Source organism: Peromyscus eremicus, chromosome 14, assembly GCF_949786415.1.
Source record: "Peromyscus eremicus chromosome 14, PerEre_H2_v1, whole genome shotgun sequence".
Classification (NCBI taxonomy): Eukaryota; Metazoa; Chordata; class Mammalia; order Rodentia; family Cricetidae; genus Peromyscus; species Peromyscus eremicus.
The window spans coordinates 39,264,570-39,292,372 of NC_081430.1; the positions used below are offsets into that span (position 1 = coordinate 39,264,570).

At 39.5% G+C, this 27,803-nt stretch overlaps 1 pseudogene; it reads left to right on the forward strand.

Annotated features, from left to right (window-relative positions):
• The first annotated feature begins 117 nt into the window (after positions 1-117).
• LOC131924598 (uncharacterized) lies at positions 118-27,803 on the forward strand (annotated as a pseudogene).

Below are 27,803 nucleotides of genomic sequence, written 5' to 3' on the forward strand. Positions count from 1 at the left end.
TAATTATGCCTAGAATGATTTAACTATCCCTCATATAACTACACACGCATTATAAATTTAGAATAGGTGTCAATGTCCCTTGAGGGGCATTCTTTTAGCATCTTAAACTTAAATACGATGACCACTAATTCTCCAGGCTGCTGCCACTTAATTGGCTCTGTGACTGTGTCTACAAAAGGCCATGCTATCTATCAGGACAACTGCTTCAGGACGATGGGAAACAGGGGAAGACCAGTGGATTCCATGACTGTGGGTCACTGTCACACCTTCCTGAGTAAGTTTCTCAGTCAGAAGCAATACTATATGGAATACCACTATGGATAAGGCATTCTGTGAGTCCACAAAGGGTGGTTTTGGCAGAAGCATTGTGTGCAGGAAAGGCAAATCCATAACCATAATAAGAATCTACTCCAATAAAGACAAAGCATTGTCCTTTCTTTGGAGGAAGTGGTCCAATATAGTCAATCTGCCAACAGGTTGCTGCCTGGTCATCCCAGGATTATGGTGCCATACCTGGGGCTCAGTCTTGGTCTTGGCTCTTGGCAGAACTAACACTCAGTAACAGCTGTAGCCAAGTCAGCCTTAGCGAGTAGCATCCCAAGTTGTCAAGCCCATAAATAATGCCTATCTCTGCCACCATGGCCACTTTATTCATGGGCCTGTCGGACAATGGCAGGGATGACTATGGAATGAGGCTGACTATCCAGAGAATGGGTCATCCTATCTATGTGATTATTGAACTCCTCTGTAATGGGTGGTTGTTTGTGCCATGCCCTGAAACACCACCCTTAGTGAAGCCTGCCCCTTGTACATGGCTGCCAGGGACCCTGAAGACTTGGAATGCACATATGCACTCTCTCTATCTCATGGATTTTGGATGCTGAGACAAACCAGAGCATAGCTCTCCAGAGAAGAGCTTTAACCTTGCTTCACCCTTCCAGTGTTCTGCTACAATCTTTTATTTCTGTCTTGTGAGTTAACCCCCAAACAAATTCCTTGTATTGATAGTGATTTAATCACATTACTCCTCCTCTGCTAAAGTCACCTTTTGGTGAGCATTTACATGGGACACAAGTACTTACAAAAATTATCCTTACACTTCTATTGCTCCAGAACTACTTCTAATACCAAAATATGCATTATTCGGGGTTCTCTAGCAGAACAGAAAATATAAAATGAAAACATATAGAAAAAATGTGTGGGATTTATTAGAATGTCTTACAGGCTGGGGTCCAGCTAGTCCAAAAATGACTGTCTACCAATGGAAGGCCCAAGAATCTAGTAATTGTCCAGTCCACTAGGCTGAATGTCTCAGCTGGTCTTGAGTATATGCAAGAATCCCAAAGGAGTAGGCTCTAATGTCAATGGAGGAATGGATTTGCTAGCAAGAGCAAGAGCAAGCAGGTAAAGAGAGCAAGCTTCCTTATTCTATGACCTTTATATAGGCTTCTACTAGAAGGTGTGGCCCAGATAAAAAGGGAATCTTCACTCCTCAAGAGATCTAGATTTAGGGTATATCTTTCCACCTCAAGGGTCTGGATTAGACATGGGTCTTCTCACTTCAAATGATTTAATTAAGAAAAAGCCTTTCACAGGTATGCCCAACCATTTGGGTTTTAGTTAATACCAGGTGTAATAAAGATGGACAGCAAAGAATAGCCATCATACTTAGACTATGTTCTTATCTCTTGCAGGGCACCTACTTGAAAGTCTGCTACATGTACCACTGCTAATGTTGCAGCTGTTGCAGAGTAAAGATGCAGGGTTAGAGTTGAGCTGCAGGAGTGAGATGGTGGACACTGGAGAAGTGAAGAGCAAGACCAAGTTCAAGTTGACAGATTGGCAGATGGATGCATGAGTGGGTGAATGGATGAATTATAAGTCCAGATGGATGAGAGGTTAGATGGCAAGTTGAGCAGTCCATATCAACAACAGGGCCCAGATGAGCTACACCTCCTGAGACAGCTAGGAGTTCACTTCCTGAATGTATTAGGTGTTCAGATGGCAGATCAGGGGCACATGGTCATTTTAGCAATAGGTGTCTTCTGTTTTATAGTGTCTATGTGAGTTTATTGAAACCTGTCCTTATTCTAGTGCATAGAACCGGCTCTTGGGCCTGCTTTTCTTGATCTGTTTTTAATCCACCCATGTACTTCTAAAATCCCAATTTTACTTTGATAAACTTACATGGTAGCACCCTTTCTACTTTTAACAGTAAGTTATCAGCCTGAGCCACATAGGAGGTACCAGACAGATGGTGTCATTTGTGTGTTTACCAAGAGGTGCAGAATCATCCTCTACCCTCAAAATGGAGTCAAAAGTTGGTTGTTGAATGGAATCCTCCAGGGTGAGGCACAATATGAAAAACCACTGTTTTATGTAATATGGAGTAACTCAGGACAGGATCCAGCCTGGTCTCAACAACAACAACAAATGACAGAGTGGGGACACATGAGGAAATAGGTAAGAGGAGATTTCCAGAGACAGAAAAAATAAGAAGAGGACGTCCTGGAGAACAAGACTCCTGCAAAGAAGAGAATGAGGTTGGTTACGATGGAGCATAAAGTAGACATGAAGGAACTGGAGTGGTTAGATTATCAGTGGAAGCAGGAACCAGGACACAAAGAATCTATGAACTTTGTATTTGTAATTCAAAGATCCCAGGTGCTGAATTGTAAAATATTTAATGTTATTTTACCTTAATCTAACTCCATACATACATTTTTATTTGAGTGTCTTGATAATATCTTTATAGCCATTTATTAAATATATTCCACCATTATCCTAGATGTGAGACTTAATGCATTCTGGTCTCCTTTGCTGCTGAGTTCTGAAAGGAATGCAGGAAGGAGACACCATCTTCCTGATTTAGCCCATTAACACCTCTGCAATCATCCACCTGCTCTTTTCTTTGGTCAGCTAACTAGGGACTGATGTTAATAGTGACAATGGGAGTCACTTGCAAAAGACTATCATCCCCTGATCTCCTATCTTGCCCACATACACCATCATACCAAGTGAGTCTTATAAGGAATGAGGTTCTATCGCACTCTGCCTTTGAGGTTTTGTTGTCTTTTCTACCAGTGGGTCTCAAGATAGTGTTTCAGGAGCAATCTAGCACAACTTGTAGGAAATACAGATTCCAGACTCTGACCCAGAGGTGGTACCAACAGGGTTATGGTTTTGCAGTCCTTCCAGGCGATCATGCATGGAGTTAAAGTTTGAGAAAACTCTATTATATCATTTTACATCACTTTAGCCTACCTGAGCTTCAACAAAAGTAAAGTGCCATTAATTATGAAGGGTAAACCCAATTTAGGGTTTCCTTCCGCAACAGAACCTGTATGTAGCACCAAGGCATATGATTCAGTCTATGTTATCCATAAGTAGTGTATTCACCTTGCAATTTCTTTTACTCTTTTCCTCCTCCTCCCCTTCACTTATATTCTGACCATTTCTTCCTTCCCGTTTCTTCATTTTAATCTCTACAGACTCTAATTGTTTTCCCATGATAGTTAGTACTTGTTTTCCATGCCCAACCTAAAAAGTCACAGAAGATAGCTCTTCCAGATAGTTTTGCATCTTCAAGGAAGCAAAACTTTTCATGGAGTTATCCTTACCCTTCCCACACTGTGCTGAGGCTGGAACTTTGCCCTCCACCTCCTCAGACTCTGCTGGGGGATCAGTAGAATGGGTTCTATACTTCTCCAGAACCTCCTCCCAAAACTCTCCATGTTGTCCTTTCTCCTATTAGACCTAAAACAGGAGCAGGGTTCAGACATAGGGAGAAATAGCACAAGAGCAGTACATGGATGTTTTCAAACTATCTCGGTAAAGCTCGCTTCCCTGACCTGCTATGGAATAAGGAATAATGGATCTTGAATGTCATGCTAACGTTTTTGGTAGATATATTCTTGGAGCTTGTTTGAGAGCTTACATAGCTACCTCAGTACTTCAACAAAAGAAAGGTCCTTCTCTATTGGGAAAGCTGTCTGCTTTGGCCAAATGTGCAGCTTTTGGGAGGAAGTACATGCAGTAGTGAGGGAAGAAGGCGACACTTGTCCTAGTTAGGGTTACTACTGCTGTGATGAAACACCATGAACAAAAGCAGCTCTGCGAAGAAAGGGCTTATTTCACTCACAGTTCTATATAATAGCTCATCATCAAAAGCAGTGCAGGCAGTAACTCAAACAGAGTAGGAACCTGGACACAGGAGCTGATGCACAGGCCATGGAGGGGTGCTGCTTATAGACTTGCTGCCCCTGGCTTGCTCAACCTGCTTTCTTATAAAACCCAGGACCACCAGGCCAGGAATGGCATCACCCAAAATGGGCTGACCTTTGCCAATCAATCACTAATTTAAAAAATGTCTTCTCATGACTAGATCTCATTGAGGCACTTTTTTAATTGAGGCTTCTTCCTCTCAGATGACTTGAGCTTGTGTCAAGTTGACATAAAACTATCCAATACACCTATCTAGCCAGATCAACCAAAACAATCCTGGCAATAAGTGGGCTGAGAGATGTCACAGCCAGATCAACTTCTCATCCCATTCTTTTTGCTGTGAAAGTTCTGTCTTTGTCTTAGTGAAGTCAAAAGACTGTCCATTAAAATAAGGAGGACACAAAGTTAGGTGATTACGGGCTTGGGAGGAGATGGGGGGATAAATACAATGTATGACATTCTCAAAGAACTCATAAAAACAAATTAAAAAGTACAATGGATGTGTAACAAGCAATAGACTGGAAGAACATATATTGATAAAATTATTAAGGCCACTCCATGTAGTTAAAAGGAAATTTATTTAATGGTGTAACTTACAAATTAAAGGATAGATAGGTCGTGGGGTCTGGGGAAGGTGTATCACAGTCCAGCGGTGTTCTCTGGAGCTCTGCTTGGTCCACCTCCACCGTTCAGGGTCCTGGAACAAAGAGAGCGCTGGCCCATCTCGATCTCGGGTCTCTTGGCACCTCCCTTGGCCCCGCCTTGTAGGCGTGACAGTTGCCAAAGCCCCAATGGGGGTTGGAACTTCCAGATCAAAACTGGAATGGCTACCCACTACATCTCCCCCTTTTTGTCTAAATAAGAAGGTTCTAACCTAATACAAGACTATATACAAAGGAATGGTTATCAAATATTGTCCAAAAATAATGAGGGATAATGACCTAGATAAGATGGAACTACAACCAGTGTGAACAATATCAAGCAAGAAACACATACTAAAGTCCAGAGAAGTATAGAGCATAGGTAAATGGCATATTACAAAGATCATTCCAAAAGGTGTCCTATCCTAAAGAACCTGAATCTAATACTTAATATGTTCTAAGATTTTATATATACATATATATAAAATTTTATATATATGTTAAGTTGTAACTATAACTGCTAGTCTTCAATCCCATCAAAGACCTGAGAAGGAATATAATGGTACCTGAGAAATGGTAGATGGATGCAAGCAACTTTCGGGAATCTTGCAAGAGTAGACCGAGACAGCTGGCAGCCTGGATAGTCATCTAATGTTTCTCAGCATTGTTGGTGCATTCAAATTGGCTACAGGCCTAGAGTATCTGACGGACCATTTTCAGAAGCAGGAATTCTGAAAGACCATCTTACCCTGTCTTGGCAGAGTACAGTGGTCGCTTTCCTTGTATCCCGCTTGTCCAGAAAGGACAGCATTGCATTCGTATGTTAGCAGTCGAGGCAAAGGCAGTTCTTTGCCCAGTAGGCCATTTTGTGCCAAGAAGACAAACTTCCAAATGGAAATGTCTTAGACCGGAGGAGGCTACGGTGCAACTTTCTTCGATCGTCCCGAATCCGGGTTCATCCAACACCAGCCACCTCCACCACGCCGCCCAAGTTCGACCCCAACGAGATCAAAGTCATGTACTTGAGATGCACCGGATGTGAGGTCGGCGCCACGTCTGCCTTGGCCCCCAAGATCGGCCCCCTGGGTCTGTCTCCAAAAAAAGTTGGTGATGACATTGCCAAGGCAACCGGAGACTGGAAAGGCCTGAGGATCACAGTGAAGCTGACCATCCAGAACAGACAGGCCCAGATTGAGGTGGTACCCTCTGCCTCTGCCCTGATCATCAAAGCCCTCAAGGAGCCACCAAGAGACAGAAAGAAGCAGAAGAACATTAAACCCATGGAAACATCACTTTCGACAAGATCGTCAACATAGCCCAGCTAGCTCAGTCGGTAGAGCATGAGACTCTTAATCTCAGGATCGTGGGTTTGTGCCCCACGTTGGGTGCCAGATATTGATAAAATTATTAAGGCCACTCCACATAGTTAAAAGGAGATTTATTTAATGGCGTAACTTACAAATTAAGGGATAGATAGGTTGCGGGGTCTGGGGAAGGTGTATCACAGTGCAGTGGTGTTCTCTGGAGCTCTGCTTGGTCCACCTCCACCGTTCAGGGTCCTGGAACAGAGAGAGTGCTGGCCCATCCTGATCTCAGGTCTCTCGGCACCTCCCTTGGCCCCGCCTTGTAGGCGTGACAGTTGCCAAATCCTCAATGGGGGTTGGAACTTCCAAATCAAAGCTGGAATGGCTACCCACTACAAACATACTTGTTACATGTATAATTACAAAGGATTATGATAACATATATAAAATTATGTATGTACAAGTATGTACATATGTATGTAATTGTATGAAACAGTACTAATTCACAGAAAAGGTGAACATGCCAATGGAAAACCTGTAGAAAACATAGGAAGGTCAACATATTTAGCTAACAACTGTGTTTAGCCACATGAAGTGCTTTGGAAAAGCAAATCAAGACTTCATGGGGTAATAACTAATTCCAGTTAATTGGTAAAAAGGAAAAGAAAAGGAAAAGTGTTCAGCAATATCAAAGCAGAATTGCACAGCCTCTTACACAGTGATCATTCATACAATGACTCATAAAAGGATTTTGCATTATCTGATATGGTTGAATACCTAAGAGTATTGTTATGTCCCAGAGACCTCTATCCTATACAAAGAGCAAGTCTTCTTATATGTTCAAGTGCCAAATTATAAGAAAGTAATAAAATTTGGGAGAAAGATACTTACCTCTAGAAAAGAGATAGGAAGATTGAATAAGGAAGAATATAAATAGATCTAAGTCACAGGTTGAAATAAAACTAATTTTTGAGTGGAAAAAAAAAACGAGGGCTTTGCATGAAGAAACAGCTGCATCTTGTGAACAGACTTATGACTAATTCAATTCTCAATATATAAAGTTCATAAGAAAAATAGAAAGTTATTGTTTAGATTTTGTAAATAAAAACCTAAATTTTTTAAAACATAACATTTAACCTAAAATTATATTTATTATCATTAGTGAGAACATTTCTACTGGCTTCTCTTTGACAGCTTTACTCCCCCCGAGGCATTGGATGGATTCCATGCAATGAATAAAAAAGTCATTAGTGAGAGCAAATCAAGTATTTGGCTGGCACATGAAAATATTATCTCATGATTAACGATAAGATATTTAGATTTATACTCTCAGGGGCCTTTCATTTAAGGAGAATTGCAGGATTTTCATGAGTTATCTTGGCTATTAATAAATTAATACAGCTCATGTTTTTTAGCTAGGTCAATTCACATGATTAGCTACTTTACCCTCATTTATCTTGATACGAAACAATTGTTCCCATTTATTATTCACAAAGCATGGATTAAATACAATCTGGTTAACTGCTTCATGAACAGACAAGAGGAAGGGAGTTTCCATTTCTTCAAAGAAGCCTGATGCATGGTGAAAAGTAGCAGTAAAAGAAATCTGCTACATCAGTAATTCATCCAAGAATGGTATTTTTTAATGATATAATCTGTGAATTGGTTTCATCCTAATGAGCTTCTTCATTGGCCATGGGCAACAAGATGATAACACATTTTTAAGCCATAAATTAGTGCCCTTAATAAAGGACATGTTAGTAGTTTTGAAGCATGAAAATAACTTTAGTCTTTAATTTAGAAAACAATACAAATAATATACAGATAGAAATATGGATAAAATTAAAATATAATAAGCCCATGCTAATCATTATATGAGGAACATGGTTTTGAGTTATAAAATTAAAATATCACCCCTATGATAAAGGCCTGCCTTACTAATTCAAATAATTCAATATGAGCTCAGGCATGCTATCTTTAAGTAAACTTGTAGACAAAATGAAACAATATGAAGTCCCTAAATAGATTTTGTTTGAAAGAGAATGTTTATTTACATAAATAGATTTAAGCTACTGTGCTACTAGTATATAAAGTCTTTGCTTGGTGCTTTATGAAATTTTATTTTAAAATAGGTATGCTTGCGGTTTTAAAAATCAGTTCTTCATGTAAATACAAACTGCATATAGCTATGAATAAAAATAAAAAGTATGTTTAAATAAAAGATCTACTTGCTTGTATGATTATATTAACCAAAATAATGTATACATTAATGAATCATTTAACTTATGCTACATACATCATTTAAAATGCAACTAAAATGACTATTAGTCTTTGCTGTGCTTATTTAAATCACTTTATAGCCATTAACATTGATTTTCAAAATAATATTAATTATTATGAGTAAAAACTTATGACACAATATTGAGTTTCAAAGACACAAACAACTGATGAAAATTAGGTTCAGACAAACTAATTTCACAAAATAAAATATTAAAATGTAGGTCTATCATGTTTTTGTTGCTATTTCTCCATTTTGAGTCAGTAAAAATATATTTAGATTCTGGAAAAAAATATTTTATATAAATTAGAGCTATGGCGATGTTGTGGTTTGCATGTGGAGGTGAAGTCTTGCTGGAGGAATTGCATCACTTGGGGTGAGCCTTTAAGATTTGATAGTCAGTTCTCACTTCCTGTTCACTCTCCACTTCCTAGTTGTAGAAGCAATGTTACCATCACCTGCCACCACGCTTTTCCAGTAATGTTAGACTGTACCTTCTGAAATTGTGGTCCCATATAACAACCCCCCCAACACACACACACACACACACACACACACACACACACACACACACACACACACCTTAATTGCTCTTGACAGGTATTTGAGTACATCAGTGAAAAGGTAACTGGTATACATGATAAGCATCCTTGGGGGAAAAATGTTGTTCAATTATACATCATTGCATTACAATTAATTACTATAAGCAGATTTGTTAACTCAAACAACATTTTCAAAACTTTTTATTTATGGCAATTGTCATCCAGAATGGTTCATTTAGAGGAACCATTCCACAGATGAGGATGTAAGGAGTAAGGATGTAAGGAGGAAACAAGCCATCCATGTTGGAGTTCCTTTTTCCCTAATGTGACTCTAAGTGGCCATTGTGTTCGACGACCACAGGAGAAAATATATGAAAGAGTTGGGAGGAAAGCATTGAGCCACTGCTGTTTCTAAGCTTGGCAATAAGTACATGTGGAAATTTCCAGACGTTTTCGCTGATTAGGAAGCTTTTGTAGAGGCTCCCCAGGAAATATAATCCCCCCTAGTTTAAGTAGCCAAAAGAAGTCATAGCTTGCCTGACAGAGGCCACTGTGCAATCACCACCACTTTTAAACTCCATGTGTTAGGGAAAGTGATTCTGTGTAGATTTTTCTCTTTCAAGAAGTCGTTTTTATTTTGCCCAATTTTCACTCATTTTGTCCTTCATTGCAAGTCTCCCTACCCCTGTCTGTGTGTGTAGGTGCAGCACTCAGAAGACAAATTGTGGGAGTCAGCTCTCTCTTTCTGCTATGGAGTTCCCAGACTCTGAACTCAGGTCATCAGGCTTGGTAGCAAGTGCATTAACTGTACAGCCACCTTATGAGCTCATGCAAATAAATGTTTCAGTACAATAAAATGTTAGTCAGGTGCTTATTTAAATGTTATAAAAAAAACTATGGAAAATTTTAAATTTAATTACAATAAAATCACTTTTAATCTAGTCATTTGGTAAATCCTAGGAAGAGAACATGTTCTTATTCAAATATGTTTCATTTTATTTCATGTTGGGTTATAATTGCAACACTGACCTTTAGCTTGGGTATACCTGGCTAAAATTTTCTATAATTAAAACAGAGTCATATAATGTGAGGTTAATAGGCATTATAAGCTCTGGAGCCAGCATAACCAATTTTGACTCTTTTTTTCTTATGAAATTATGCTTTCTTTTTTTAATGTGGCAATAATTACAGAAACAACTTTATGGGCGTATTTATGAGTTTAATCAAGGTATTATGGTCAGACACATAACAATGCTGCATCCTTCACTGTGAGACAGAACTTCTTTACTTATAATTTCATCATCATCCTCATCATTATCCTCCTCATCATCATCATCACTATCGAAACAATGATGAAAAACCTTCTCAATGGGTAGCTCCCAAACACAGGAGAGGGACTGTGCATGAAGAATCTTGAACCCCACTCTCCAGGCTTTGTGCTGATGCTGCACAGACTTGCCACCCCTTCTTGGTTCGTTGCCTAACTTCTCCAGGCTTTATCTCTCATCTGTAGCATAAGGAGTTAAGAATATCTAACATGTCACTGTGAAAGCTGATAAAGAATGAAAATAAGAATTTCAAATAGTATGATAAGAAAAATGTAGTCATGTTTGCCCAGTTTTCTCCCTCCCAAAGGGCTGTTAGTCATTGATCAGACACGACCCATACTACCATCTGCCTAGGCAAAGATAGTGAATAATAAAAATATGAAAAGAAATATGGGTTACTGGTCCAGCCAAATGTAATATGTTGACTGCAATTGCCCTTTCTCTGCTTTAGATATTAAAAACTAATTCTTTCAGTTATTCATGGCTGGCAGAGATGATTAATTTAATCTTTCTAGATAAAGTAAAATGTTTGGACAAAAGCAGCAACTACTCTGCCGAAGCTAATTGTAAGATACATTTGGTGAATAATTCATTGTATTCAGTATAATGATATCATAGATGGTTAGTCTAGAACAAACATCAATTCTAGAAAGAGAACTAAAATTAAGCCAACTCTGCTGTGAAAAATGGTTGAAGCACTTTCTGTTAAAGTGGATCTCACTTTGTTGAATCTTGCTTTGTCCTAGAGTCCATCTGACCAATTTCTGATAGCCTATCATCTAGCTGGTCTGCTATTTCTTATCAACCACAGATTCTATAGAATTAAAAAAAAACTCATTTAGAGTAGCTGTGGTGGTTAACCTCAGTTGTCAATTGAAGAAGATCTAGAACTACCTGGGAGTCATACCTCTGGCCATGCCTTGATTAGGGTAACTAAGCTGGAAAAAATCTGGTCAGGTTTCATTATGGGTGACATCAGTCCCTGGGCTAGGATCCTGGACTGTATAATAAAGGAAAATGTGGGCTGGCCTCAAGCAGACACCTCTGCTTCCTGACATTAGATGCAATGTGACTAGCTGCCTCCAGCTCCCGCTTCTCTGGCTTCTCCACCCTGATTGACTGTAGCTCAAATTCTGAACCAAAACAAGCCCTTCTTAAGTTGCTTTTGCTCACTTTACCACAGCATTTAACTAACTGGCATTTAACTAAGATGAAATCTAAGTTGAATTAAAGTCATAGAGATACATTGGTAAAAACTCACCACAGACCACCACTGCTACTACGCTACTGTGCTTGGTGGTGCTGAGTCACTTGACCTTCGTGTGTGTATGTGTGTGTGTGTGTGTGTGTGTGTGTGTGTGTGTGTGTGTGTGTGTGTGTGTTTGGGTGTCTATGTGTTTGAAGGCTAGAGGTTAACCTAAGTTTCTTTTTCTCTCTATCCAACTTTTGAGACAGACTCGCTCACTAACTCTAGAGCTCACTGATACACCTACACTAGCTAGTCAGGAAACCCCAGGGATTCACCTGTCTTTGCCTCCAAGCTATGAGATTGCAGGCATGTGCTACAATACCCAGCTGTTTTATATGGATTCTGGGGCTCAAATTCAGGTCTTCATGCTTGCACACTAAGTCTTCTTCCACTAACTCCCTCCTTCACCCTCTTGAACTTCCTACTTTTTCCACCAGAAAAACGAGGAAAACAAATCATCAAGCTGTTGTCAGGGTTACATAGATTTATTTAAACAACATTATGTAATATTGTGTTAAGTGTAAATAATGAAGAACTATATCTACGTATACGACATGCCTGTACATACACATAAATATATACATTCTAAACAACATTTAACATTATGTTCAGTGTAAAAAAATGAAGAACTATATCTATGTATACCACATGTCTATACATGCACATAAATATATACAAACAACATAAATATATTCTAAACAACATTCCTAGTCATTTCCTCTACCTTCTACTTAACATCATTTCTACCACTCAATTTGATTTCTTACTTTTTTGAATGAGGTGTTTTCATTTTCTTTCCTCTGCTCATTTTATAATCTTCTTCAATAAATACAAAGGGAAAACAGATGGGAAGTTTCTGTTTTCTTATTTGCAGCTAAAAATGCAAATCATAGCACACCAGGATCTTTCCTTGAAAAGATAACAAAAGGTGGCATGGCTCAGATAAAGTAGTTCCTTGATAGGTAGGAGTGCTGCCACACCTGTGCAAACTTTCTGTAAAATAATTACTATTTTTTTCCTTCCACCTTTTTGTGAGTACCAACAATCAAACTCAGTGTATAAGGCTTGTACAAGTATCTGAGGGGTGAGACATTTTCTCACCCCTAGAGAATTTATATGAAATGGAAGAACCATGAGTTTGTCTATTAGCATCTCACTTCTAAAAGGGTGCTCCAAAAAATGCCCCACTGAAACCAAAATTAGAGAGACATGGTTAATAGTACACACTCATCGATACCTCTAAAAAGGCATAAGGCTAATAAGTTTTATTGTGTAAAACTGGCCCATTTTAATGCTTTTTACAGCACAATAAATAATTCTTTTGATGATTATAGATGTATAACACTGTTGACTTGTGTTCAGATACATCAAAGAAATGTGCTTTTATTCTACTTGGATTTCAGTAACTGTAAGGAATGTAAGATTGCGTCAGGATTGCATGCCCACTATTGGGGGATTGTTGGTAGACTGCACATTTTCCCCTCATGGCCCTGCCTGTGGTGTCACAGGCCCAGTGGCCCGACATTCAGTTCAGTGACTGAACCATTGGTAATCACACCTAATGTTACAGACAGTGGGACAGTCACACCTCCTGAGTGGAAAGCCACCTTCTGCCTGTGTGAGAAAGCATCCGATTTTCTTCAAGTGCAAGCCTCATGCTGTGCTGTAGCGCACTTTCATCTTTAGGGAGTTTTCTCAAAGTCCAGCAGCAGCACAATGGAGCTTCAGGCAAGAGGAATTCTGCATTTTCTCACCTTCTCTATTCTTTCTTTTCTTCATTTGTGCTGGAAAGTGCTTCTGCTGAGGGCTGTCTCCACTGTCAGCAGACAAGCAGCTACTGCCTGCATCTTCTTGCTTTTTTCAATAATTATTTTACATTTTAATTGAAATATAATTATATCACCTCCCCACTTCTCATTCCTCCCTCCAACCCTTCCCACGATCCCTTCCTTCAACCCCTCCCATGACTTCCTTCTTGAATTGATAGCCTCTTTTTCTTTGATTATTACAGTTAGCACATATGTGTGTGTGCATGTGTATATATATATATATATATATATATACACATATATATATATACATATATATATATAATGTTTTTTTGTATTTATAAGACTGAGTACTTTCTATTAGATAGCCAGTTAGGGAACTTATCCCTGGTTCTACTTTTAATTCTCTCTGTCAGCAGTCATTAGTTTCTTGTAGCTCTTTGTCTAGTGGTGAAACACATGAGATTTTTTTTCCCCTTTCTGCATGATTGTCACTGTTCAGGTGTTGTTTATGCAACCATTTCTAGAACAGGCAGTCTCACAGCAGGCTTCCTGGTATCCTGACTCCTATAATCTTTCTGCTCCCTGTTCTGCAAAGTTTTGATGAGCCATAGAGATGTGAATTATGCTACAGATGTGTCTCATTGGGGCTGGGCATCCCACACAGTCCATTAATCTTTGAATTGTGCCCAATAATTCCGTCATGGTCTTCTCTTGCTGCAGACAAAAACTTTTTTGATGAGAGGTGATGGATATTTAGATAAGTGTATACTTAGCTAATGTATGAGGATATTACTTAGAATGTAGGAATTTATAAGATTTAGAATAATGAATATGTAAGATTTTAAATAAGGAATTATGCTGGGCCTGCCAAAGTGGTAGTAATAGATTCTGTTCTAGCATTCATAACCATGGGTCGATTTAGGTTTCTAGAACTAGGCATATTCTCATCCTGCTAAGTGGGTCTTAAGTGTAATTAGATAGCTGTTGGTTGCCACCAACATGTGACTGCCGATATGGCACCTTTACAAATATCATAGATATTACAACTAGATAGGACTATTAATTGCTTCCCTCCCATAACAGCTTACATAGAACTTTCTGAATGAAGGTAAGCCCCAATTGCTGGAGACATGGCACACTTAGGACACATGACTCAGATTATTTGAGCTGACTCTAACCTGAAAGCCTCTTCCTACGTTCTAGCTTCTACAGTATCTTCTCATTTTCACTTGTATTCCAGCATGGTAGTGTTTATGGTAGAGTTTAGCCTTCACATCAATCTTTTCTTGCCTTCTTTAAACATTAGCCTCTTAGAGTTCCTTCTCTATAGTGTTCTTAGGGTATTCCAAGTGGCAACTATATCACACATAATTTGATTCAATATATTCATTTTATGGTATGGCGATAGCCACAGAGTTACCAGGTATAGTCTTCGAGGTTCATAAAAGCTCTGAATTTTTAACTCTTTGAGACTTGTGAGCTGACTCTGCAATGCCAAAAGCAAAAAAGAAAGAGGGAATTCTGTGAATCTTAAATGGAAACTTATACAGCATCCAGTATAACCAAACAATGGAATGCAACACAATCACTAAAAACACCAATTATATTTTTAAATTATAAAATCATGAAAGCACTTACTTGTATTTGTGATATCATAAACCAAATCTAATATACTATGACTGTGAGTACATAAGCTCTGTGTATATAAAAAGTGAGAGGAAATGGTGCTTTCCGCCAGAGAACAACCAGCAACTTTTGCAATCACATTTTTTGGCAATATTTTTATGTTGGTTTTTTTTCTTTACTGGAAAGTGAAGGCTAAAGTCTGATCCACTCTGCAAAGGCATCCAATATACCCAAATTGCAGACACTCTCTTACCTTTGTTAAAAAAAAAAAAAAAAAAAAAAAAAAAAAAAAAAAAAAAAAAAAGCTACAGCGCCATTAGTTTTGTGCTCATTCGGGACCTCACACTGTATTGCTTTCATCGCCTCTATTTCATTCTTCTGTGTTAATTTTTCTTCCCAGAAAGACTCCAAGCTATTTGAGGACACAGATGTTTAAAATACATACCAATATCTAGTCCAGAACCAGAAACTTTATCATCTTAGGTATCACGTGAAAATCCATAAAGCCTGCCTGGGCTGCATGGTGCTTTCATTCCCATAGGAAAACCTTAGGGTTGCCAGTGGATGCAGCTACACGCCATGAAACTATCTCACATGAAAAGGAATGGACAGAGGCTGACGTGCTTATTATTCATCTAGTGCTGCTGAGAATAAAGAAATAAATGACTTGGCTATGTAGTGAGGGACACACAATTTTTCTTCAACAGGACCTAGAAGGAAGATCAGAGCGAGATATGGCAATGTCTCCTGGCTCGGCTGTCTTTGATGTCTTAAGGGCTAAAGTAACGTGTTTGCTGAGACTGTGCCTGCTTCTGTCACCCAGCAAATTGGAAGAAAGTCTGTGAAACCAAATAGCCTCCTCCTTGGGGGCCACCTCTGTAAAACAGCATGATAGACTGGCCACTTAGCTAAATGAGATTCTAATCATATTCTGTGTTTTTTTTTTAAAAAAGCTGAATATCTCTTTCATTCAAGGAATCTGTGTTTCATGACCAAAGGTAATCCTAAAAATCCTGTGATTTATAATGAAATAAATACATTTGCTTTTTCATGGCATTCCCAGTCAAAGAACTTGTACTTCCCTTGGAACTGAAGAAAATAGTTAACAAATTCAAAGTGATCACAAAGTAATGCCAAGGTACTTTTTAATGGGAACTGTTCTTATCAATTTGGGAACTGACTAACCAGAGCAAAGTGTTTATGAACCACATTCTGAGACTTGTTCTCTGGACTCCGGGATGTGATTTTCATGATCCTTTTAAGGTTTTCCTTCTTGCTTCCACTGAAATCTGATGTCATCAGTATACTACCCACTGCAGCTGTTTTTACCTCATACACTTCCAGATGTATTCGTTTCCTTGATCTTCCTCAAACACTGTTTTAATCATCTGTGTATCAAGCTTAATAGAATCTTGGCAAAATAGATACACACATACATACACAAATTGAACATTAGACTCTCCTTGTGGTCTACTCTACTACATTAGTCAGTCTGCTCAGAAAAACCACAAGGCACTTCAGAAAAAATAATTTAGTATAGGAGGATTAAGTAAACAAGTGTGAAGTGAGCAACTGAATTTACAAATGAGCAATGTTTGGATTCTACAGCAACAGAACTCTGATCCACAGCCGCTGAAGAAAGCCTAACTACCTCCTCTGTCACAATCAGGTCTTATGTCGTCAGGAGTTAGCCAATGGCAGCCAACTTTCTTATGCTTTGTTTGCTCTGCACTCGAATACTGGGAAAAATATTCCATGCCAACTGTACTTCTCAAACCATTTCTACCCAGTAGCTCACTTCTCATTAGCCTACTTCCAGCTTCCTAAACCCGTGTCCACCAATTTGGGTCTACCTGATCTTTCCCTTTCACTCATGTGAAGGCATACATAATCCTTCCCTTTTGTTTACTTTACATCTTCCCCACTCTCCTCTCTGTTTGTCCTTGAGTCTCTGTCAAACGCAAATTTTATACTGGTTGAGTCCTTTGCTACAGTAAGCTCTGACTCAACACTTTCAGTTTATTCTCATTTGGGTGCTATCTAGATTTCTACAACAGAATAATGATAACAAATCAGAGACACTGATATGATGTATAGTTAAATACTAGGAAGAGGCACCAGATTTGTGTTTTGAGAAGACAATCTGAATAATAACAGCAAATGAAAGTTGAGATCACATTGAATAGAGAGGGACCTGAGGCCAAGGTTGACACATCCAGCCAATGCTAGCGTATAAGAAGGTCATGGCTGGCAGGGCTTCTGCATGTGTGTCGATGGTGCCCCTCAGATGCTGGCATGTCTGAGTAGATACAGAGACTGGTTCCAGATGTGCTAAAAGATAAAAACTGAAGGCAGGAATGCCAAATATGTTCCAATAAGAACAAGGACAGCAGAGAGAAGAAACACATCTCAACCTCATTCTGCTAAAACTTAGCCAAAAGCTGATAACGAAGGGAAATGCATTTTGCAGTATCCTAGGGCCACCACAGAACTGCAAGACAACAAAGCAGAAAGACAATAGCTTGATAAGCAGCACACTTCCATCCTTAAAAAAAATTTAATTTTAATAATGACTCACAGTCATTATTTTCCATTTTCTTTCCTTTTTGTATCGCTTTTTTGATCCCTCTTCTTTTTATCTAATCTTACTGAAGAATCTTTACTACCTCATCATTATACTGACCCCAACTAAACTATACCAAGAGAAGTTAGATTTTTAGACCTTAAATCAGCTAAATAAGCCTCTAAAGTGAAATAATGCCTGCTCTTTGTGGCAGCTGCAGCCAGTTGGGATTTCTAGCAGGGTTTTTGTCCTTGTTTGCTTTGCTATGCATGCTTCTGTGGTATCAGTGCATATGTGCTGGCAGATGCCAGGGTGACCACAAAGGTGAGGTTTCAGGGAGGAGGTGGGCTTTCTACAGTCTCACTGTGGGAACTTGTGTGTTTAACAAGGGCAAGGGCATGACGGCTCAATGGCTGGGAAATATGCAAATGCAGGAAATGAAGTCAAGGTTCATAACTGCAAAAGTATGTTTTTTTCTTACTTTTAAAAGCAATATAATTTGCAAAATTAATACATATTCATTGCTTAATAAAAACCTCTCCTAGCATGAAATATGAAAACCCTGCATGGTCCCATTATTTCCATTGTGTAGATCCAGCTACTCTTCATTGTGGGATGCCTGTTATATTAGATGGTTTTTTTCTTTGGGTTGGCTCCATCCATACAGACTTTGGGACTGGCTGCATGGCTTGTTTAATGAACAGGATCATAGAGAATCTGATGTAGGTAGTAGCTTAAAAGCCATTGTGGTTTGCCATCTCTGGCTACTGGAAATCTTCCTATCACCATAACCACTCCTCAGCTCATCTCTTGGAAGATAAATCATCACACAGAGAAGGCTCCTGTTCCATCCAATCATTCTATCTGCATCCTAGACATGTGACTGGATATAAGTGACATTATTCTAGAACACCCATCCCCAGCTGAATCTGAACAACTTCCATATTGATGAAGATTTTTGAAGCATAAGGACTAATAAAAGTTTTTCTAAGCAACTGAATGTTATAGTGGTTTGTTGCATGATGTAAGCTGATAAAGATTGATAAATTGACATGAAAGGGACAAATATATTAACATAAATGAAGCTGTACAAATATTTGGATACACCATTTAAAAATAATTACTAAATACCTATCATTATATGCCTCAAAATTTCTATGACTACACGTAAGGAGAGAGTCCTTAATCAGAAGCCTACAATCATAGTAAAATCGCTTTTTTTTTATAATGGAGACAAATATTAGTGGCCATGAAAATGAAATATAGATTTAAGTTACCCTAAATTCTGTACCAATGAGTTAACAATTGGATGAAGTTTTTTTTTTTTTTTTATAGTATCAAGAGAAACTCATAAATCAAGGTACTTTCCAAATACATTGGTAGAAAAATTAGGTAGGTGGGTCAAGATAAAATAGGAAAAATTCTGGTATCCACCTCAGACAACAGCTGTTAGCATCCATAGCCCTTTGGTTGGTTGGGGAAACCAGGATTCTGTTAATATATTCTAAATAATTTACCTAGTGGTCACAGGATGTTAGGTCCCTTGCAGAGGACGACAATAACTGGCTATGAAAAGGACTAAAGAAAGATGCCTCTAGATAATGTGACTCTGGGCCTGCAACATTGCAAACTTTCCATACCATTGAATTCCTGGTTAGTTCATTAGCCTTTATAAAGTTCAGGGGAAGATGCGGTTCTTCTCAGAAAGTCCCTTCATGCCACCATTCTGTCCTTGAAGGCGCTGTGTTATCAAACACTGAGCATCCTTTGTATCTACTTCATGAATGAAATGGTGCAAGTTTGGTCGGCTTCCCCTATTTTATTTGCTCAGTGTTCTGACTTAGGGGTATCTCAGTGCTGGCGAGCACAAATCCATTCCCATATACACAGACACCAAGCACGCTACTGAGTTTTCCAAAGCTTTAAATTTGGAGTCTGTTAGACCAAGTTACTCACATTTTTTTTTCAGATCTGCCATATGCTTTCACTTGGTTTTGGGCTTAGCTGGTTAAGACATATTTAAAAAAAAAATCAGTAATGATGAATCTGTAGGATTCAATTGAGTGTATCACATTTGAAATAACTGGTGGCTGTTGTATCACAGCTATCCGTTCATGAGCAAGTCTCGTTTCTCTTTTACTTATTTTTCTGTCTTTCATTATCAGTAGTGTTGGTTTGTTTGTTTGTTTTAGAATTTTCCAAATTTTGTTGTGATTTATTTCTTGATTTCCTCTTGTGGCTTTGTATTTTTGCCATAAGGAAAGAATATGGAAATTCGTTACATTTTTCAGATGTATAGGATAGATACCTTTAGTAGCTTCTTAAAGTTATTTAACTTTTCAGTGCCAATGTCCCACTCACGAATTCCAAAAGAAAAAACAACTGACATGCCATAGAGATAACTATATCAGATGTAAATAATGACAATTTCATCTCTTCACTTCTGTATTGTGTTTCCCTAAAGGAACAGAATTACAGAATTGATAGAATGAGATATATATATATGTATTATATATGAATATACATTCATACATACAAATATATATACTTACATATTATTGATATGTGTATAGAAATAATATATACTCATATATGTGAGATACATATCTTATATATATTATTTATATGTGATATATGTATGTAGGTATATATATATGTATATATATATATATATATATATATATATATATATACACATATATATGGAATTTCTTACAGGCTGTGGTCTGGCTAGTCCAACAATGGCTATCCCCCAATAAAAGGGCCAAGAACCTAATAGTTCTTCAGTCCATGAGACTGTATATCTTAACTGTTTTTCAGTATATGTCGAAATCCCAAAGAAGTAGGTTCTAACACCAGCAAAGAAGTCTTTCAGTTGCCGGACAGATGAACTTCCCAATGAGAGTGAGAACAAGCAGGGATAAAGCAAATCTTCACTCTTCTATGTTCTTTCTTGTGGGCTGATACCAGAATGTGAGGGTCATATTTAGGGTAGATCTTCTGACCTCAAATGACCCAATCAAGTATAATTCACAGGATTATTCTGTGGCCCAGCTGTTTTAGGTTTTAGTTGATTCAAGATGTGGCCAAGTTGACAACTAAGGTTAGCCATCACCTCTCTCTCTCTCTCTCTCTCTCTCTCTCTCATTATATATATAATTACAGCCTCTGTTGACAGCAGTATTTGCAGTAAGTCACTGATACAGATATCATACCAAATCACAGTTGCCTTTTGGTTCCCATACCTTGTACTTATAGTGCTGTTTAATGAAGAATGACCATGCAGTATCATCAAAGGTGTTTCATGTACCTGTTAAGGTGATCCTATACTTCTCGTCCTTATCCATGTACTGAATTATGCTAAAGCATGCTAATATTGCACCCATGAGCTAAATCTTTCTTAATCAGTCTATTCTGTTTGCATGCATTGTCGTGCTTTATTGGCAATGTTTTGTTTAAGGTATTATATTTCTGTTCAGAAATGAAATTGTTAAGTAGCTTTATGTTTTTATTTGTACCCTGTATTATTTATTAAAGGTTTTATTTTTTTAATTATGTGTATATATGTGTGTGGGGTTTAAATATGTTTTATTATTGTTGTTGTTGTTGTTGTTGTTACTACTGCTGCTGCTCCAGGAATTGAATTCAAGTGATGAGGTTTGCAGGGAAACTGCTGTTACCCACTAAACCATCTCACTGGCCCCAGTATCTAGTTTCAGTAACAGATTAATGCAGACAGTTTCCTGTTCCTGCTATTTTAACTCATGATAGACTTTGCTATAGTACGGCATTTTTTAGAAACTTTGGCAAATTTAGAATTTTTCATATTTTCCAAGCCTGGCTGTAAGTGTTAAAATCACCTGTCATCATGGTAGGTGGTGACATTAAGCTACATCTCTGTCAACCGTAAAATCACAGGAGTGAACCTCCAAAGCCATGTGATGCAGTGTGCGTCTAAACTGATACTCAGGAGATCACATGCATTGTCTGGTTAAGACACTTTCAATTTACAAGGGTTTTATCAGGATATAACTGCACCACCATTCACAGAGCATCTGTGCTTAGCCTTTCATCCTTGATGATTTGACATTTGCGAGCTACATCTTGAGGTACAAGGTGGGGAGTGTGTGTGTGTGTGTGTGTGTGTGTGTGTGTGTGTGTGTGTGTGTTTCTGCTAATGGCTTATATTTATTTCAAATCCAGGGAACTTTTTCTCTTTTTATCTCTCCCCATGTTTTCCATCTCTCTACTATCAGCCCCTTAGGGAATTTCTAGTCTTACCTTCTGAAACAGCTTCTGAAATTTCTAGTTCTCTTGGTACCTTATTTGTCTGACAATTTTCTCAGGTTTTTTTTTTTTTTGAGACAATAACTAATAATAAGAGCTGATATGTACAGAACTCTACACACAAGTGTGGTACTGAGTGTTCTAGGAACTCCATTCGGTATTTGTAATCACTCTCTCTTGTTTGAATGTGATGGTGTGGATTCAAGAAAACAAAACCACCACGCTAGGTATGTCAACAGAAAACACTTCCATGGGGGCGAATTCTCAAAGCAGATTTTGCAACACTGAATAAACAAAATGAATACCTTGCATAAACCCCTCATAGAAGTAACAGTGACTGGTCATATCTGTACCCCTAGGTCTGGCAGGATTAAGGAAAGAACCTAGGAAGTCAAGAGGGTTGGGGTACACAGCTGTGAGTAAGGGGTGCCACTCTGGGCAGAAGAGAGGAAAGGAGGAAATAGGAAAGGAGGCAGCGCTTATAGACTGACAGGTAGGGAAATATAAAGAAGCCTGTACTGGTATGTGGAACAGAGAGAGAGAACAGCAGGTGCTTCCAGGGTCTCTTCCTGCCGCTAGGAGATCAGTTCCCAGAACAACAAGCAAACAGACACTCCTCCCACTGCCTCGGGCCTCTTGGTGGTGTTCCTGTGGCCCCTATTAACACAGCTCCACAGGAAGCCAATTGACAAAGGAGAAATAACACCCTGTGCACCTCTCCAGCTCCAAAGAGGGTATATTTGGAGCTTGGAGAAAACAGCTTAATAACAAGCATAAGAATGTACACAATTATTTTTAGTGTCACCCAGCTAGTAACACATACCTTATAGTCAAACCCAGAGCTTGTTTATAGAGTGTGTGCTCAATGCTAACTATGAGTATTTGAAGTTGGAAATTTTGAATTTCTTGGCCCACTAGCCCAGTTCACTTAGCTTTTCCAGAACTTTTGCTTTTCTTCTGCCGAGTGGAATGGCTGAACTTGACTGCAATGGTGCCGGTCTTCATTTCTACTCTGTGTGTGCTTGATGTTGTTGTGAGTGAAACAGCCTTTTACATAAATTGGCTTTACTGACGCTGCCCTGTCCTGCCTGTTCTCCTCAGGCTCTGTCCTGGAGATGCAGCTCACTCCCCACCAGGGGATGGGGGTGGGATTTGCAAAGCACTGGTCTTCTCTCACTCTGCTGTTGACCCATGTGCTTTCAACTGTGTAGCTGAGATCTCTTCCAGGATAGTCCAGTTTTTCTGTGGATGGGGTGGGGGTGGGGGTGTGAGGTGAGAAACTGAGTTCTTCTGTGAGTAGCTTTCTGTCAGTTTGGTGCATAGCACAGTTAGCATCTGACTTCTTTGCCCGAGTTCTCACTACAGCGCAACCATTCCCTCTGTGTCTGATATTCCTTCAACTCCTTTAGAAGAAGGTGCCTGTAAGGGGGTAAAAGCTGGGACAGGGGGATGGATGGCTCAGTGGGAGAAGAGCCTGCTGCAGAGCATGAAGGCTCAAGTTCAGATTTTTCAAAAGCCAGGTGTGGTGGCATAAGCCTGGAACCGCAGTTTCTCTCTCTCTCTCTCTCTCTCTCTCTCTCTCTCTCTCTCTCTCTCTCTCTCTCTCATTCTGTGTGTGTGTGTGTGTGTGTGTGTGTGTGTGTGTGTGTGTGTATGTGTGTGTGTGCAGAAATAGACCTTTGGAACTTACTGATGGACAGTCTAGCCAAAAAAAAAAACAAGCCCCAGGTTCAATGACATACACACACACACACACACACACACACACACACACACACACAATTAATAAAAGAAGCTGATTATTGGCTCCTTGTCATGAGCAAGAAGGTAGATATGTATAGTTCGTATAAAAATATAACAAGTTATATTTTATTATGCTGATGGTCATCACAAAAGGTTCACACTCTAAACCCCTAACGATAGTCCCAAGCCTACCTCCCCAAGGCTGCTCACCTGTGTGACACATCTTAGCTGAAGGTCAGGTTCACTCTCTAACAGAAGTCTCTGATTAGAAAGTCGGGATCCTGGGGGAGATTCTCCAGCAGCAGGGCAGATCAAGGTGGCATCTCTCCAGATGTGCAGAGCAGAACATTGCTCTTGATCATGTGAAGGCCTAGACTTAACTTTACAGGCTTCATTTTAGGGAAAGGGCCATAATCCTAGACAACCTGCTGTGCTCGGTTCCAGGAAGGACCTCAGGAATGTGCCATGACAACTTGAACGGGATACAGAGCAGTATCCTCCTGCAGACATCCTGTCTGTGGTTTATGGCCCTTGAAGATATCTAGGTAATCCTGCTGAGCAGTCCAGATAATCGTGTACAGTGGGTTGTGGTTCCCTGCCAAAAGTCTAACCCAATGTGGTTTCGCACTCAAAGTCTTGACCAATAGTTTCAAAAAATCACCTTGCGCCATATCCATTCTACCCAATACCAAGTTGCCAATTCCTGGCTTGTGGTTTTTCCCTATAAAAGCCCTCTATACCTGGGCTCCTGGCCGCCACCACATTTCATTCCATCTCCTGTGCAGTGGCCCAGGTTGAACCTGAATAAAAGGACCCTTTTGTGCTTGCATCGGAAACTGGCTCCTTGGTGGTCTCTGGGGGTTTCATGAAACGGGCACAACAATCACTGTTTATGTACTGCCCATTAGGCATCATGGGGTTCTAGGACTGTGTCTGATTATCTCGAGTGAGTGATGTCACTGAGTTCTGGTTATCAGGTGAAGCCTTGAGTGTAGTGGGGATCCTGACTAAGCCATTTTAACATGTCTAAAAGGCATTTTTACGATGTTCATTGCACTCCTGCGCTGATCACTCAGTGACATGGAACTCAATTATGTTCCTCCCCAATTTTCAAGTAGAAAAATGTACTCCTTATTAGGAGAAATTCTTTTTTTTCTGGTTGCATTCCTTTCACTTTGCATGGTTCATTCGAGAACATCAGGGGCTTGGTAGACAGCTCAGGCCACAAAGAGCTTTCTGCAAAAGCATGTTGGCCTGAACTTCATCACCAGCACCCATGAGAAAAGTTAGGCACAGTGATGTGTAGCACGAATCTTAAAAGGTCTTATTAATAAAAAAAAAAAAAAAAAAAAACTCAGAAGCCAGATATTGGGGTGAATGCTGAAAGATCAGAGAGACAGAGCAAGCCACATCCAACCTCACCTTGGTGATTCCTCAGCTGATCTTGTTTCCTCAAACTGTAAGCCTCTGAGTCCTCACCCAAATGGATCTCAGCTGAACTGTTGCTAAAAGCCTAAAAGCTTAATGGGGATCTAGTTCCTGGTCCTCAGGCTTTATATACCTTTCTACCTCCTGCCATCATTTCCTGGGATTAAAGGCATGTGTCACCATGTCTGGCTGTTTCCAGTGTGGCTTTGAACTCACAGAGATCCGAATGGATCTCGGCCTCTGGAATGCTAGGATTAAAGGTATGTGTGCCACCATTTTCTGACCTCTATGTCTATCTAGTGGTTGTTCTGTTCTCTGACCCCAGATAAGTTTATTAGGGTGCACAATATATTGGGGGACACAATATCACCACAGTGATGTGCCTATAATCCCAGATATGGAGAGGCAGGAAGAGGAGGATCCTTGGAGTTCGCTGTCCAGCAAGTCCAGCCCAAGCAGCAAGTCACAGGCCAATGAAAGATCCTGTCTCAAACAGAATATATTTGGGAATATGTACATATATACATATACACATATACATATATGCATGCAATAACAACTAGTGAGAAAAAGAGGCCCTCAGTTTGAAGAAGTGTGGAAAGTTTTGGAGGAAGGAAAGGGAAGGGAGAAATGTTAAGTAAATTGTAGCTGTAAATTTTCTCTGGTCCTACCCAGCCCCACAATCCTGTAGCCGCTTATAAAATAATCAGTCAGAGGCTTAATATTATTTACAAACTGTATGGCCTATGGCAGGCTTCTTGCTAGCTAGCTCTTTTAGTTTAACTCAACCCATAACTATTAATCTATGTATTGAAACTTGTTCTGTGGCTCTACCTGAGTCCCATTACATGTTGTTCCTTGGGCAGCAGGCTCAAGTCTCTTCTGCCTCTCCTTTCTCTTCTTGTCTCTCTGCTTAGATTTCCTGCCTGCCTCTAAGCTGTCTTGCCATAGGCCAATACAGCTTTATTTATCAACCAATCAGAGCAACACATATTCACAGTGTGCAGAAAGACATCCCACACTGTAGCTGGAGTTTTCTCCAGTCCTGCCTGGGCCCGCAGCTGCTCAGAGCCAAATAAACATACAGACGCTTATATTAATTAAAACTGTTTGACCTAATGGCTCAGGCTTCTTGCTAGCTAGATCTTAGACTTAAATTAACCCATTTCTATAAATGTATATCTTGCCATGTGGCTCGTGGCTTACTGGTGTCTTCACGTCTTCCTTCCTGTGTCTGGCTGGCGACTCCTGACTCGGCCTTCCTGTTCAGAGAATTCTCTCTGCTTGTTCCACCTATACTTCCTGCCTGACTACTGGCCAATCAGTATTTTATTTATTAACCAATCAGAGAAACACATTCACAGCATACAGAGCAATAGCCACAGCACCACATCAGTAAATTATAATCTCTAAAATAAAAATAAGTAAGGTAAGTGCTCTTCTGGTAGACTGTATTTTCCACAAAAAAATTAAATAAGTAAGTAAATTTTAAAAAATAATAAAACCACTGAAACCTTTATAGCTGCAGGGTCTGCAGGGTCTTGAGACTCTCTCATTTCTCTCATCAGAATGCAGAGTTTAATTTCTACCCCTTGAATATAGGTTATTGTGATTGCCTAATACACTAAAGCAGAGACATATGTGACTTTTAAGACTAGGACACAAGAGGTGATAGTTTCCATCTGGCTCTTTCCTCTAGGGACATAAGTTTCTGGATAGTCACCATATTTTGAAGAACTGCAGCTGTCCTGGCAGTAATTAGAATACCCTAAAACACTTTTGCTCTGTCCTTTAATTGTCAGGTTATTGAGATTAGACAACCCACCTCCATCCCAAATTGGAATTTCAAGCTCCTGAGATATCTCAGTGGGTAAAGATGCTTCAGATGCTATAGAACCTGGTGGTCTGAGCCTACCCCCAGGACCCATACACAGGTGGGTAGAGAAACCAAATTTCACAAAATTGTCCTCTGACCTCCACATACACACCATGATATGTGCTTCCCCACACAAATATGCAATAATAATGAACACAATTATTTTTAAATGTCATTTCACCAGTTTCATCCATGGAGAAGAAAAAGACTGGGGTCAGGGGGTCAGCCACCTGGGGTGTGTGAAGAGACTTGTTTCTCCTGAAAGATGTTTCAGAGTTACTTGTCACATCTCCTTGCTGGAAAGACTAAAGCTCAAACAATGGTGATGGGTGGCACGGATCACACCTTGTTGGAGGACTAGAGAACTGTCCTCTGTTTCAATTTAAATGTCTCCCCAAACCCTAAATATGGAATTGGGTGCCTACTGGATTTCTTTCTTCCTCTTGCCAGTGTGGTAACATTGAACAAGTTTCTTTCTCCTTTTGACTACTGTGTGTTCCTTTAATTGGTCTCCTGATGGTAGATGATCCAGCAGAGTTTGTTGGAGCTATCAGGCCCAAGGCTTTGACTGGAGCAACTCCATAATCCCAGCACTCGGGAGGCAGAGCCAGGCGGATCTCTGTGAGTTCGAGGCCAGCCTGGGCTACCAAGTGAGTTCCAGGAAAGGCACAAAGCTACACAGAGAAACCCTGTCTCGAAAAACCAAAAAAAAACAACAAAAAAAAATTCCCATCCATATGGAGAGGCGACTTGTTGGGGATGTGGCTAACAGTCCACACTGAATTCCAGTATACTGCCATTGTCAGTGGGAATTTAACTGCCAGGCCTGAGGTGAACATCCTTCAGGTGATTTTTCGGCCCCCCTACTTTGGTATCTCCCAGTCCTCAGAAAAGGAGGAAGTGTCTGAGACACCTCTCGTGCACTCTTGCAGCAAATTCTAA